This window comes from Monodon monoceros, unplaced genomic scaffold (genome assembly GCF_005190385.1).
Source record: "Monodon monoceros isolate NGI ecotype Baffin Bay Population unplaced genomic scaffold, NGI_Narwhal_1 Super_Scaffold_6, whole genome shotgun sequence".
Lineage (NCBI taxonomy): Eukaryota > Metazoa > Chordata > Mammalia > Artiodactyla > Monodontidae > Monodon > Monodon monoceros.
In genome coordinates, this window is record NW_021703783.1 from 95,915,172 (window position 1) to 95,928,126 (window position 12,955).

Genomic DNA, 12,955 nt, shown 5'->3' on the forward strand with positions numbered 1-12,955 from the left:
AAAAAAAAAAAAAAAGAAGTAAAGTCTTATCTCTGTTCGCATCTCAAATCTCCCATGAGAGAGTTATAATTAATTCAGCAGAGTGAAAGACGCCAGCTCAGCATCTGTGCTTGGTCGCATTGATTATTTGTGATTTTTCCTTGTATGGTGAGCAGGACCAGGCCACGGTTGGACTATTAACTCTTTGCAATAAATAAAAGGTAAGTGTATTGGCAACCTCTTCACTTAGCGACTTCCTTTCTTGCTGTTCAGAGCTGGTGCCAGGTCAGAACTGATTCTAACGTGCCTTTTCCAATCCACACCATGGCTACCAGAAAATAATATTAATTTAACTTCGTGAGAAGCCTCTTCTTCTGAAATGTGGGCCTACAGTCAAGGAGGAAAAATCCGGGACTTCCCTGGCGGTCCAGTGGTTAGCAGTCGGCACTTTCCCTGCCATGGGCCAGGGTTCGATCCCTGGTCAGGGAACTAAGATCCCACAAGCTGCACGGCGTGGCCAGAAAAAAAAAAAAGGAGGAAAAATCCACTTGTCACTCACATTTGGGCAGAGGCTGGCATGGCCGTAAGGGTGTGTGGGGACACAGCCATCTTGGCGGCCATCTCTCCTCTGCTAACCAGCCGTGTCACCTGGGGCCAGCTCCACACCTGCATGGGCCTTGGGCTTGCCAAATGTGCATAATAAAAGTATTTTTATTAGACAAATATTAGTATTAGATAATATTTAATTATCTAATTAAATATTAATATTTAATTATTAATATTAGATAAATATTTTATTAGATAAATAAACTATGATAATAAAAAATAAATAAAAGTAAAGTTTGCTTGATTCTTGTAAAGTGCCTTGAGGGCTTCCCAGCCCCAGCGCATGCCCAGTGAATGTGGCCCTGGAGGCTGGGACTGCCTTCGTAACCGCTGTCATCTGTCTCCATCCTGCCAGGGGCTGATACGTCCTCATCACAGCGAGGATTTTCCTGGGTGAAAAAGAGCATGTGCTGGCAGGCAACGCACAGGAATGGCTGTTACGCATCACGTACTTGCTGTCACACAACATCCCAAAGCGTCATTTGATAGAGGACTCTGCAGGCGCTTCTCTTGGTTTTCTCCCTGAGTGTGATATCTGGCACTCACCCTGGGGCTCATTAAGAAGCAGTAACTTCACTTCCTCTGCTGTTGCTACAGAGAGGGCAGCTTTGAATGATGGAGTTCTCATCTTACTTCAGCCTTTATTAGTAAAAGGACTCAATTTTGCCCTGGCAGGTCTCGTTTTGCACTTGTTCCAAAAAACTCTGTTGCTTCACCAGACGGATCTCTACCTTTTTTTTTAAAGAAGTGAAATCTTCTTCTGCTTCGGGCCGCTGTTTGACACTCTCACACCAGCAATGTTCCAAGGCCTGGGGACAAGAGTTCGCTGGTACGATGAAATCAATTTTTCAGATACTTGAACTTACATATTTGAATCCATGCTCGTGTTTTTCGGCAGCTTGTGCAAAACCCTCGTATAGGCAGGTTCATTTTCCCAGGACCCGCACAGCCCCTTCTTACTGCCGGTTCACGATTGCGAACTTATTCTACATTCTGGTCACCATTCTCTGTCTTGACCACACGTTCACGTAGGAATGAACCACTTCTGGGCCGCTGATGCATTTCTGTGAATTAGGAATAAAGCCCAGCAAATTGTAATAATAAATGTACATTATCTCAAGGAAACGATTAGAGAGAAACGATGTGAAAATGCAGCCCAGAGACACGCTGCCCCCTCTTGCTGAGGGTTCCCTGCCCTGCTCTGATCAGGGCAGCACCTGGAGTCGGTGGCCTCTGTGTCTCCCAGGGACCGATGGGCACCAGGGCTGCAAACAATGCTGGCACATCCGTGAGTGAATGAGGAACGGTGTCTGCAGTCATATCTGCCCTGGCACTGCAATCTCAGTGTGGTGTCATGGTAGTGTCAACCCTTCTAAGGAGTTTTCCGTTGGTCCCCAAGGGCCCCGGGACCCGTTGATTTAGCGGGTAGGTACAGAAAAGCAGGATGTGAGGTACGGCCCCAGGGACCAGTGTCTCTCATCATCACAGATGCTCTTGTGGCATGCCAGGCGGCCAGGCACTCTGATGATCTCATTTGATCCTCTGAAGCAGTTGCCGCCATGTCTCCATTCTACTGACACAAAGATGGAGGTGCAGAAACGGAAGCCACCCACGCAGCCCCATGAGCTGATCAGTGGCAGAGCCATGACATGAGGGCCCCCCCCAGGTGCCCAGCTTGGTCACAGCCTCACTAATCGCTACCAGGAGCACAGACTTCATTTCCAGGGACGGTGACCTATTGGCTCTTGTTTCCAAAGAGCAGAGCTTTTCATGTTAGGAACTTAGCAGAGCCAATTGCTGGGGGGCTCTTTCTACATCTTTCCGGCAAAACCAAGCTGTTTGCATATCAAAGATTCTCCTTTCTGAGTCTGCGAGCAGGCAGGGAAGGTGAGGATGAAACAGAAAGGCAAAGCGGGCTCATAAAGCCTGGAACATAGCCGGCGTCCAAAAATGGGAGGCTTAGGGCTTCCCTGGTGGCGCAGCGGTTGGGAGTCCACCTGCCGATGCAGGGGATGCGGGTTCGTGCCCGGTCCGGGCGGATCCCGCATGCCGCGGAGCGGCTGGGCCCGTGAGCCATGGCCGCTGAGCCTGCGCGTCCGGAGCCTGTGCTCCGCAACGGGAGAGGCCACAGCAGTGAGAGGCCCACGTGCCGCAAAAAAAAAAAAAAAAAAAAAAGGGAGGCTTAGAATGATAAGAACCATCATAAACGCTTTCATCTCAATATTTTTGAACTTCTTTATTCGGCTGACACACACACATCCATAATTTTACAAATTGCACAAACATGATCCTATGATGGATTGCAATAATCTAGATACTAGTGAAAACTGGAGACTACCCAAGGGCCCAAGCAAAATGCTAGAGCAGGAAATGATGAACTATTAGAAATTAGTAGAAGAGCACAGAATTCTGTGACATTCATTCATTCATTTGTGTATTTGTTCGTTCAATGTATACCGGTTGATACAAGAGTATATTAAGGCCCCTTCTGTCTTGCAACCTATATTCTAACAGGGAGGGCAGATAATAACCTCATAAAATAGACAGGATGAGTTAATAAAACAAGCGTACTGACGGCAATAAAAGGCGGGTGCATTGGAAAGCGCTGGAGACAGAGCGAGGATGCACTTTAGCTGGAATGGCCAAGATGTCCCTGAGCTGGATTTGAGACATGAACAAAGAGAAGGCTCCACCACGTAAATACCTGGGGGCACCGGGTTCTGGGTAGCAGGAACATCAAGTACAAAGGCCCCAATAACCAGGGTTCAAGGCCCACCCACCTGTCACACCTGACAGCCACCTGCTGCCCATATGACCGCAGGCAGAGAGCTTCCCTGCCCCCTACCACCTGAGCCGTGAGCCCGTGTCTGTGAAACGAGGGAATGATAATCACCCTGTCAGTCCTACTGCCAGGGCTGCAAAGGTGAGTTAGGTAAAGAGCTTAGCACAGGCCCTGGTGCTATTACTCACGTGAGGGAGCAGACAGGGGCAGCTGGCCCTCCTGGCGTGCCAGACTGGGGCAAAACTTTGTCTGTTTTATTACGAGTTATTTTAATACAGCTAGCATGTCTGAGTGACATGAACGCAGATCGAAGTGAATCGTTCTCCCCTTCAACAAATATCACCCCAATGGAATCACTGCCCCCCCACCCTACCCCGTACACACGCATGCATGCGTGCACCAACCCTAAATTTGAGTTCCAGCTCTGCCACTGACAAACTGCATAATTGCAGACAAGGCATCTCTCCTGATCTGTTTCCTTATCTGTAAAATGGAAGGTTCCAACTGGATTACCCCTAACTCACATTTCTTGATCTGGCCCAACGAGATCATTCAGCTTGCACCGATCACGCCATTCCCGCAGCCGCCATGCCTTTGCCATGACCTTCCCCTGCCAGAAGCCCTTACTTCACCTGGCAAACTTTTCACGCCTGTTTCGGCTTATTATTGAAGTGTAATTTACATGCAGTAAAAGGCACAAATCTTAAGTGCAATTGAGTTTAACAAACAAATACACCCGATGAAGCCAAAGCCCTGCTAAGATATGGAATGTTTCTATCACCTCACAATGTTCCCTCGGCCCCTGGTCAGTCACTCCCTGGCCTGCCCCAGAGGTGACCGCCACCTTGATTAGCTTTGCCTGTCCCGGAACTCCCTGTAATGGCATCTTTTATGTGTGTGGTCTTTTGTGTCCAGGTTCTCTCTCTTAGGCAAGATCCACATTGCACGTGTCAAAGGCTCTTCTTTATTGCCGAGCGATGCTGCATTATGAACAGACCACAGCTCGCTTGGCCCTTCACCTGTCTGGGTGATTTTTTATTCTGTGCTGGGCATCACGGTGGCTATGCTATTGACAGTCGGGATCCTTTATTGCCCTTTAAAAGCTGTGATGTTTTGTTCTAGAAGACATTTAATTTACTGGGGTTTCCCCTTGATTCTCTCAAGTCTTAAGGCTTTGTCAGGAAGGGTCTGGAATACTCCTAAGGTGCTGCCTTTCTGGAGCCTTGGCTGGATGAGTGCCCAGGGTCTTGGGCAAAGCCGTTCCACTTTGACTGGTTGGAATGCCCACGGGTGCCAGCCGCTGTGCCCCCCAGGGTCCCCACCCAGCCCCCGGCCCCCAGCACCCGGCAGTGATTCTGTGCTGGACCTTGTGGAATCTCACCCTGCACTGTCCCCTGGGTAATTACCTGGAGAACCAAGGGACCCTGTGCAGTTTTCTGGGGGTCCTTTTCTACACTCTGCCCCTCTTTAGTAACATGATCTGCACGTCCCGGTCACCTCGACAGCCCCAGATTGTACATTCTATTTCTTTTATACAACAAGACCTGATCTTTGTTTGAGTTCTACTTTGGCAAGCACCCCAGGCTGAAAGCTGGGGGGCAGCTGGAGCTAACTTTCTGTGTTCCCCTGCTAAGGACTGCAATCCTGCCCCGCCGCTACCCAAGGCCCAGAAGTTGCAGCTCGCGTACCTCGCCTGCTGGTGCACGTGGGGGCGTAAGGCTGATACTCGTCACCCTGTCACATGTCCTGAGTGCCCATTTTTATGGCCCAGCTGGAATGTCCATTTCTTGGGGAAATGTTCTCAAACAGCCTGAAGCATAGTTTGCACTCGGCCACGTGCTCCCCAGGCATCTTGAGAATGCCTGTAGTTACGTGCTGCACCCGAACTCATTTTTGCAAACCTGTCCTTCCACTGGGCTGGATGAGTCTCAAGGCAAGAACTGCGTCTAGCGCTTGGCTCAGATCCTGGCACGTAAGGGGTGAGCCGTGGACATTCCTAGACACCCCACGGCCCCCCGGAGTTGACTTTGGTTTCTTTAAGTGCAGACTCAGAGCCAAACTCTAGACCAGTGTAACCTGTTAGACTCCAAATCGTCGCTGACCCCTCAGGAACAAGCCAGGCGTGGAGGGTGGCCTGGCCCCTTTTACAGAGCCTGGTCTGCTGACCAGGTATATGTCTCCAGCTTGCTCTGACTCTCCAAGCGAAGGAGGCCTTGGCCTCTGAGAAGAGGGTCGGCATTTCCATCATTGCCCATGGAGAGTGATGTGAGGTCTGTCCAGGTCCGGGGCTGGGCGTCTGCTCTGGGCTTAAGGGCCCAGGACTGAGTCTGGCATTTCACTCTGGGCCATTCTCCAGGGGAGGGCAAACCTGATGAATGGCATCTGCTGTGGGCTTTCCATGAATGTTTGTTGAATGAATAAATGACTTGCATGGCTACACGGCCCAGCTCAGAGCAGCCCGCCCCGCCCCGTAGCAACTACCTCCCCATCACCAGGGGGAGGGAAGGGCTCAGAGCTGCTGGCAGGGTCTCTGAGGTCCTCTTATGTTCAGCCACTCGTCTCCACTCCTGCCCTGGCCCTAGCTCAGACCTCAGTGCATGCAAGTGCCAAGGAGGTGGGCTCCCAGCCTGGGTCTCCTCCCATCCTATACCCGTTCCCCACAGAGCCACCAGAATCATCCTTCAAAAGCACAGCTGGGGCTTCCCTGGTGGCGCAGTGGTTGAGAGTCCGCCTGCCGATGCAGGGGACACGGGTTCGTGCCCCGGTCCGGGAAGATCCCACATGCCGCGGAGCGGCTGGGCCCGTGAGCCATGGCCGCTGAGCCTGCACGTCGGAGCCTGTGCTCCGCAACGGGAGAGGCCACGGCAGTGAGAGGCCCGCGTATCGCAAAAAAAAAAAAAAAAAAAAAGCATAGCTGGACCACGTCACGCCTCCGCTTTCAGGTCTTCGGTGACTCTGCACAATGTTGAGCTTGACTCGCCCACAGGACTCCCCAGATGGCGAGGGCCCTGCTGACCTCTTCTCTTCTCTGGCCGTTACCTCCATGCCCCTTGGACCTCACCGTGTCTCATCGGGGAGGGTCTCACACACGCTGGCCTGCAGGCTTCCCTCCCATACCCCATGCTCTCTCTGGAGGGTCTCACGAGGGCCCAGGAAACTGAGATGCGGGCGTCCTGTGAGCACATGGGCTCGGGTCCGGGCCCCGAGTGCTGGCCGAGGTAAGACCCGACCCCTTGGAGATGCTGACTCTACATCCACGTGACCCCACACCCGCCCTCATCCTACCCCCTCCAGGGCCACGCCACACCAGTCTCCTCCAGTGCCTCCAGGCATAGGAGACCCCTCTGGTCCTGTTCAGGGTGTGTGGGGGGTCTCCCCTTTCCCTTGCTTCTCTTTTCGGCCCATTGCTAGGAACCGCTGCCCCTGCTGGGCCTCAGGGCAGAGGCTTCTGTCTTAAGGACCCAGCGGAAATGTGGAGGATGTCAGACAGCCTGACCACAGAGCAAAATATCTCCAACTACCCGCTCACTGCATTCACCTGAGATGCTCTGGACCCACACCCCATCCGGCTCTGTACATGCTCTTCCCACGCTCTCCTGGCCAGCTGGTGAACTCCTATTCAACGTTCAAAACCCAGCTCCCGTGTCCCTCCTGACGGCAGACCCCCGCCCCTGCCGCATGCCCCTCCTGCGTCTTGGCACGCCCAGCGCAGCCCTATGATGGTTGGTGGATGTGGATGGTTCTCCACTGGGCCGTGGCCTCCTTGAGGTCAAGAACCACACCAATCACCTCCATGGCCCCAGGCCCAGAGCTAAAGCACCTCCCTGACCCACATACAACTTCACACTCCATAAACCCACTGCCTCATTTCATCCTCCCAACACCCTCCCCGGGAGGAGGGGTGTCATCTTACCCCACCCCTGCGGAACTGAGATGTGGGTGGGAGGGGGACAGAGCTGGGACTCCAACCAGATTTGATCAATCCCAAAGATGAGGCACATTCTACAAACCCAGTGGCCCAAGGAAACGTCTGCCAAGCTGTTTGCTGAATCATTTTCTACATTGCTTCCCTCTCAAAAGAGTAAAAGCTTCTGCTACAAAAGAAGATGCTGATCTGAAACACAACAGTCGCGTCTCATCAGCCCGGTGTGGGCCATTCTAGAACATTCCATGTGGTTATTACCCACTGGTGTGATGATGCCATTGGGCACCCCACCCCCCCGGGACAGGTGTGGCCCTAACTCACAGCCAGTTATGCCCCCTTGACTCAGTCTTAGCAGCTGAGACCGTTGGTGCTGGAGTCAGACAGACCCCGGCCCCCAGCCCTGCCTGGCCTCCTTCCAGCTGCCTGACCTTGGGATCCCCCAAGAGATGTTGGCACTAACCCCCCAGGGCCCTTGTGATCATGGCTGGTAACATATGTCCAGCACCCGTACTTTCTCAGTTATGAAAGCTTCATCTATGCAGGGGGCACGTGGCTCACCACCCAGACCCTCCCTCCGGGGGCACGGCATTCACTGCTACAGCGTCAGACGGCTCCCAGCTGCATCTCTCCAGGCATTGACTTGGCTAAAGGGAGCCTCCGTGACAAGGTCATTCCCTCCCAAAGGGAAGCCTGCATCCCATGACTGGTCGGTGCATGGATGTACAGGGCTGGCCCGCAGGCCTCAATTCAGGCTGTGTCTGCAGGGCCCTCCTGGTTCAGGATTCTCCATATCAGCTGAGGTCCCCACCATGGCTCCATTGCAGACCGACCTCTCCCTCTATCCGATCCGGCATCCTTCACTCTGGCTGAAGCTGTCCCCAGTCAACCCCTTGCACACAGGAGCCCAGCCTAAGGAAGTAAGTTATTTATTATCATCTAGGTCCGGTCCTTCCACTTGTAAACCCAGAGGTTTCACATCCCTGGCGAGGGGGAGATGTGATTCAAATCATGCACTGGGGCTTCCCTGGTGGCGCAGTGGTTGAGAGTCCGCCTGCCGATGCAGGGGACACGGGTTCGTGCCCCGGTCCGGGAAGATCCCACATGCCGTGGAGCGGCTGGGCCCGTGAGCCGTGGCCGCTGAGCCTGCGCGTCCGGGGCCTGTGCTCCGCAACGGGAGAGGCCACAACAGTGAGGGGCCCGCGTACCACTAAAAAAAAAAAAAAAAAAAAAAAAAAATCACGCACTGTATCGGGCAGGTTTTGCTGCAGTTAAACAATGCTGATTCTTTGCAGCAAGAGATATTATTTCAATAAAATACCTAGGAATAAACCTACCTAAACAGACAAAAGACCTGTACTCAGAAAACTATAGGATACTGATGAAAGAAATCAAAGACACACAAACAGATGTTCTTGGATTGGAAGCATCAATACTGTGAAAATGACTATGCTACCCAAAGCAATCTACAGATTCAATGCAATCCCTATCAAATTACCAATGGCATTTTTCACAGAATTAGAACAAAAAATTTTACAGTTTGTATGGAAACACAGAAGACCCCGAATAGCCAAAGCAATCTTGAGAAGGAAAAACGGAGCTGGAGGGTTTAAGCTCCCTGACTTCAGACTGCACTACAATATACTACTACTGTAGATTACTACTACAGTCATCCAGACAGTATGGTACTGGCACAGAAACAGGAATATAGATCCATGGAACAGGATAGAAAGCCCAGAGATAAACCCACACACCTATGGCCACCTAATCTATGACAAAGGAGGCAAGGATATACAATGGAGAAAAGACGGTCCCTTCAATAAGAGGTGCTGGGAAAACTGGACAGCTACATTTAAAGGAATGAAATTAGAACACTTCCTAATACCACACACAAAAATAAACTCAGGATGGATTAAAAGCCTAAATGTAAGGCCAGACACTATAAAACTCTTAGAGGAAAACGTAGGCAGAACCCTCTTTGACATATATCGCAGCAAGATCTCTTTTGACCCACCTCCTAGAGTAATGAAAATAAAAACAAAAATAAACGAAAGGGACCTAATGAAACTTAAAAGTTTTGCACAGCAAAGGAAACTACAAACAAGATGAAGACAACCCTCAGAATGGGAGAAAGTATTTGCAAATGAAGCAACTGACAAGGGATTAATCTCCAAAGTATACAAGCAGCTCATGCAGCTCAGTATCAAAATAACAAACAACCCAAAGAAAAAATGAGTGGAAGACCGAAATAGACATTTCTCCAAAGAAGACATACAGATTGCCAACAAACACATGAAAAGATGCTCAACATCGCTAATCATTAGAGAAACGCAAATCAAAACCACAATGAGTCATCACCTCACTCCAGTCACAATGGCCATCATCAAAAAATCTACAAACAATAAATGCTGGAGAGGGTGTGGAGAAAAGGGAACCCTCCTACACTGTTGGTGGGAATGTAAATTGATACAGCCACTATGGAGAACAGTATGGAAGTTCCCAAAAAAAATAAAAATAGAACTACCATAGGACCCAGCAATCCTACTCCCGGGCATATGTCCAGAGAAAACCATAATTCGAATTAGACACATTCACCCCAATGTTCATTGCAGCACTATTTACAATAGCCAGGACGTGGAAGCAACCTAATGCCCATCACAGAGGAATGGATAAAGAAGCTGTGGTACATATATACAATGGAATATTACTCAGCCATAAGAAGGAACGAAATAGTGCCTTTTGCAGAGACGGGAATAGACCTAGAGACTGTCATGCAGAGTGAAGTAAGTCAGAAAGAGAAAAACAAATATTGTGTAATATTGCTTACGTGTGAAATCTAAAAAAATGGTACAGATGACTTAATTGCAAAGCAGAAATAGAAACACAGACATAGAGAACAAACAATGAACACCAAGGGGGGAAGGGCGGTAGTGGGATGAATTGGGAGATTGGAATGGACATATACTACTATGTATAAAATAGATAACTAATGAGAACCTACTGTATAGCACAGGGAACTCTACTCAGTGCTCCGTGGTGGCCTAAATGGGAAGGAAATCTAAAAATGAGGGGATATATGTATATGTATAACTGATTCACTTTGCTGCACAGCAGAAACTGACACAACACTGTAAAGCAACTATGCTCCAAAAAAATTAATTAAAAAAAATAAAGCAACAATTGAACTAATTTGCCAGATAAAATACATGATTCCCAGTTTAAAAATATATATATATATATAGTTTCTTGTTCTTGTTCGCAAAAGCTGTGGTTCAGCTGAAATGGGCTCTGTGTGTCTTCTCATTCCGGAACCCAGAAGAAGGAGCAGCCTCTGTCCAGGACAGGACATGCTGTTCTCCAGGTGGAGGGGAGGGGCGGGGCAGAGGAAGGAGGGAGCAAACCAGTGGAGCACATTTATGCTACTGCCCGGGCAGGGCACCTCCGTCAGCCCAGCCCCCAGGCCAGGGGAAGACAGCGCGGTGCGGGAAAGTGAGGAGGGAGGCGGGGATGGTGACCACACCAATCCGAGGTCCTCCTGACATCACACGCTACAGACCGCGCCGTCAGAGTCCAAGCCGGTAACATAATAGGATGCTGTCAACACCATTGTCATCAATGATGACATTGTCGTCTTTACCTATCAACTCCGCAGAGATGGAAAATAATAATTTACAGTGTTGGCTGGGGGCTGTGGGTCAGGCTTGTACACTTTTAGTAAGAAGATGACTCGCTCAGTCTCTCTGGAGGGCAGTTCAGCAGTGTGTTCTGAAGCCACAGGAAAATGCCCATATCATTCACCAGGTATTACTCTTCCAGGAATTTAATCAGGTGGGGGACAAATGTTCCCATAGGAGGGACCTTATAACCTGGTTATCTGGAGTAAGTAGGAAATCGTATGATTTTGTCACAGTCTCCCTTCCCTCCGCATCCCCGCCCTCGCCATGGTTCCCTGTGGGTGGAGCCAGCTTCTCTGCTTCACTGACCCCAGGTTTGGTCACGAGGCTGGCTTTGCACCCTGGAATGTGGGCAGAAGTGACAGTACTCGGGGTGCAGGCGATGGCCCTAAGAGGCCTCAGTTGCCTCCTCCTGCCTTCCACCCTCAGGGGAGATGCCGCAGATGGTCCTGCTTTTTCCTCCTGGGCTCTGAAATGAGAGGAGAAACAGGTGGGGCAGATCCAAACCCAGCCACAGCCCAGAGACAAGTATCACCCTCGTTGAAAGCCACTGAGAGATTTGGGTGGCTTGTTACACAGCATTATTACAGCAAAAGCTGACTGATAAAATGGGGGAAATTTTTGTTTTCTTTTTTTGTTTTTTTTTTGCGGTACGCGGGCCTCTAACTGTTGTGGCCTCTCCCGCTGCGGAGCACAGGCTCCGGAAGCGCAGGCTCAGCGGCCATGGCTCACGGGCCCAGCCGCTCCGCGACATGTGGGATCTTCCCGGACCGGGGCACGAACCTGTGTCCCCTGCATCGGCAGGCGGACTCTCAACCACCGCGCCGCCAGGGAAGCCCCTAAAATGGGGGAAATTTTTAACCAACCTAGAAAGGGTGGAAAAACTTGTTTCAAATGTTTATTGTACTCTGGGCACTTGGCAAGTGCTTTACAAATAACGACTCAGTTAATTCTCAGAGCAACCTTGTGTGGTCTGTGTGCAGTGTGTGAGCTTAGTTTGCAGATAAGAAAACTGAGGCCCCAAGAGGTTAAATAACTTGTGCAGGATTTATGACTAGTACCTGGTGGGGCCCAGCTCTGAACCCACTTTGCCTGGCCCTGGTGCCCGCTGTTTAACCACATCGATAACAGACACTTGGTTACATAAGCCATGGACTAAACAGATAGCCAACTGTTTACAGCCATGAGGAAGATAGAGGCACATCATTTCAATGACCAGACCTCACCCTTTCCTTCTGCTGGAACTCCCACCTGGATGGCATCCACATGTCTCCCCATTCCACCCCTGAGCACACCCACCTGGTGGGGTGTGGCCTGCACTTCCTGTCACGTGATCGCTACCGTCTCCCCTGTGTCTACCCAAACAAGCCCTGCAGCCCAACTGTGTCTGACAGCGACCTGGAGCCCACTCTGATTTATGAAAAAAGTAATAGAGCTTCCAAAGTATTAATGCTTAAACCAACCATAGGTACAAACCACTCCCCAGCCTTTGTGTAATAGTGGGTCACATCATCTTGAAGGATAGTATTTCCTGACGCAGGGAAAAAGCTGGAGTGGGGGGAGGATGGGAGGTGGGGGGAGGGATCCCAAAACTGGAAGAAAGGAAGGAAAGAGGAAAGGAGGGAGGGAGGGAAGGAGGGAAGAAAAAGAAAGAATGCAAACAGAAGCAAAACAAAAATCTGACACGGTTGGGTCCCTTTGCCTGTGTTTGCACAGTTGGGTCCCTTTGCCTGTGTTTGCCTCGCGTGTAAATGTCATCCTAGGGTATGTTCCTTCTGTCTGGCATCTTCTGCTCGACATTATTTGGGAGAGTCATCGTGGCCGCTGCGTGTCTGTTCTATTTTCATTCTCAGTGCTGTGAAAATCCATTGTGTGACTATCCCAGGTTTATCTCTCCATCCACTGCGATGGACACATGGGAAGTTTCTAGTTTGAGACGATCATGAACCTTCCAAGATGTATCTCTGCATCCTTGGTGAGCATCTGCCCACG